Raw genomic sequence first — 3,278 nt, 5'->3', positions numbered from 1 at the left:
TAGGGGTCAGGGTTCACAGAGATACCCTACCTGCCCCATTCAGTCAGTGATGCCGGTGTCTATGGATGGTACGTCAGGAGCTAGCCAGCTATTTTCATACTCTAGTGGTTACCTTATTTCATAATCGTTAGCTCATCGGCCTACCTTGGACTATATATGTTACTAGTATGGAGGAGTGGGTCACGTTAGGAGGTTTTTTCCTAATGCAAGGCAGTTTGGTTAGTCTAGCCAAAAATAGGCTCCTAGAGCTCTCGTTCTGAAAGGTAGGGAAGGTGATAGTAATGGTAGGGGTCGTTCACAGAGTGGTTGTGGTGGTCATCAGGCAGGTAAGGGTGGTAATAATCCCCATCAAGGTGGTTTTTTAGCTTGGCAAGGGTGACGTGCAAACTGGTGGTAGGGCCCATATCTATGCCTTTTCAGGAAGGCCCGAGGTAGAGGCATCAAAGGTTGTTATTATAGGTACTATTCTTGTTTGTGACCAGATGGCCACTGTATTATTTGATCCTGGCTTTACTTTTTCATACGTGTCTGCTAACTTTGCTGTGTGATTGGACATAATGTGTGATTTGCTTAACTTTCCAATTCAGGTGTCTACTCTTGTTGGTGATTCTATTATTGTTGATAGAGTTTATCATTTTTGTTCTGTTATGTTTATGGGGTATCAAACTTGGGCAGATTTAGTGATTCTAGACATGGTAGATTTTGATATAATTTTGGGTATGAGTTAGTTGTCTTTGTATCATGCTATATTAGATTGTCATGCTAAGACAATGACTGTTTCTATACCAGGAATGGATAAACTTGAGTGGGAGGGTGATTATAGTCATGCTCCAATGAAGCTTATTTCCCTTCTTCATGCAAAGAGGTTAATTGGGAGGGGTTGTTTGGCCTTTCTAGCACATCTTCGGGACACTTCCACAGAGGTCCCATCTATTGAGTCAATTCCTGTCGTGTGTGAGTTCTAAGAGGTTTTTTCTGTAGATTTGCCTAGTATGCCGCCAGACTAAGACATTGATTTCTGTATTGATCTAGAGCCAGGTACTCGTCCTATTTCTATTCCTTCCTATAGGATGACTCCAACTGAGTTGAGAGAGCAAAAGACGCAGTTGCAGGATATGTTGAGTAAGGGTTTCGTCTGTCTGAGTACCTCTCCATGAGGTGCTCCTATCTTGTTTGTAAAAAAGAAGGATGGTAGTCGTTGTATGTGTATAGATTACAGGTAGTTGAATAGAGTCACGATCCATAACAAGTATCTTTTGCCCCGTATAGATGATTTATTTGACCAGTTGGAGGGTGCATCCATATTCTATAAGATTGATTTGAGATCCAGTTATTATCAGCTCAAGATTTGGCTTGACGATATTCCTAAGATTGCTTTTCTAACCAAGTATGGGCACAATAAGTTTCTTGCGATGTCTTTTGGGATGGCTAATGTCCCAGTTGCTTTTATGAGTTTGATGAATGGATCTTTAAATCCTACTTAGATTCTTTCATGATTGTCTTTATTGATGATATTCTAGTTTACTCTTAGAGTAAAAAGGATCATGACAATCACTTAAGGATTGTTTTGGGTTTGTTAAAAGAGAAAAAGTTTTATGGAAAATTCTCTAAGTGTGAGTTCTGGTTGGCTTCTGTATCCTTTTTAAGGTATGTGGTTTCGAAGGAAGGGGTGATGGTAGACCCTCAGAAGATTGAAGCGTTAAGAATTGGGCTAGGCCTACTTCAGTGATGGAGGTTCATAGCTTTGTTGGCTTAGCAAGTTACTACCGCAGGTTCGTGAAGGGGTTTGCTTTTATTGCTACTCATATAACGCGGTTGACTCAGAAGGATGTACCCTTTATTTGGTCTGAGAGTGTGAGGAGAGCTTTCAAAAACTCAAGACCTTGTTAACTACCACTCCTATTCTTGCCTTGCTGGTTGAGGGTAAGGATTTTATTATTTATTTTGATGCCTCACATTCTGGTTTAGGTGCTGTGTTAATGTAGGAAACGAATATTATTGCTTATGCTTTGAGGCAATTAAAGCCCAATGAGAAAAATTATCCCACTTATGACTTGGAGTTAGCTGCTGTGTTTTATGCTCTTAAGATATGGAGGTATTACTTGTATGGGGCTCATTGTAAAGTGTTCACTGATCACTGCAGTTTGTAGTATGTGTTCACGCAGAGAGATTTGAATTTGAGACAACGTAGATGAATGAAGTTGCTTCAAGATTATGCTATCACCATTCTCTATCATCCAGGGAAGGATAATGTGATCACTGATGCATTGAGCAGGAAGTTAGCAAGTATTTGCATTTTAGCTTATTTGAATGCTAGCAGGCATCCATTGGCTAGAGAGATTCAGACTCTAGCTAATATGTTTGTTCGACTTGAGGTAATTGAGAGAGGAGGAATTCTAGCCAGCATTGAGGCAAGGTCCATATTTCTTGATCAAATCAAGGCTAAACAATTTGAGGATGCTAAGTTGAGCAAGATTCGTGATCAGGTTTTGTAGGGTGATGCCAAAGAAGCCATTATTGATGGTGATGGTGTGTTGCGGAATAAGGGGCGAGTTTGTTTACTTTGTGTTGATGATTTGATTCCTACTATTCTAGATGAGGCTCATTGTTTGAAGTATCCTATACATCCTGGTGCAGCCAATTATGTACCGTAATTCGAGGTAGCATTACTGGTAGGGATGGATGAAGCATGACATCATTGATTTTGTTGCTAAATGCCAGAGTTGCCAGCATATAAAGTATGAGCATCAGAATCCTAGTGGTACTCTTCAGAAGATGCCCATTCCTGAATTGAAATGGGAGAGGATAACTATGGATTTTGTTGTTAGTCTTCCCAAGACTTTGGGGAAGTATGATTCTATATGGGTTATTGTGGATAGGTTGACGAAGTATGCACATTTCATTCCAGTTCAGGTGACTTATAATGCAGAAAAGTTGGCCAAGATTTATCTTAAGGAGATTGTTCGGCTGCATGGAGTCCTAGTTTCTATTATCTCGGATAGGGGGTACTCAATTTACCTTTATCTTTTAGAAGAAGTTGCATGAGGAGTTGGGTACAAGATTGGACCTTAGTACAACTTTTCACCCTCAGACCGATGGGCAGTCCAAGAGAATGATTCAGGTGTTAGGGGATATGCTTTGTGTATGTATGATGGATTTTGGAGGTAATTGGGACCAGTTTCTACCTTTGGTTGAGTTTGGATATAATAACAATTTTTATTTATATATCGATATGGTGCGGTTTGATGCTTTGTATGGGAGAAGGTGTAAATCTCCTA

At 40.1% G+C, this 3,278-nt stretch overlaps 1 pseudogene; it reads left to right on the top strand.

The window, feature by feature from the left end:
- The first annotated feature begins 281 nt into the window (after positions 1 to 281).
- Positions 282 to 3,045, top strand: LOC124887160 (annotated as a pseudogene).
- Positions 3,046 to 3,278: the final 233 nt, after the last annotated feature.

Source organism: Capsicum annuum, chromosome 9 (assembly GCF_002878395.1).
Source record: "Capsicum annuum cultivar UCD-10X-F1 chromosome 9, UCD10Xv1.1, whole genome shotgun sequence".
NCBI classification, from domain to species: Eukaryota; Viridiplantae; Streptophyta; class Magnoliopsida; order Solanales; family Solanaceae; genus Capsicum; species Capsicum annuum.
The sequence above is the reverse complement of the archived record's forward strand: the minus strand, read 5'-3'. Positions and strand labels throughout refer to the sequence as shown.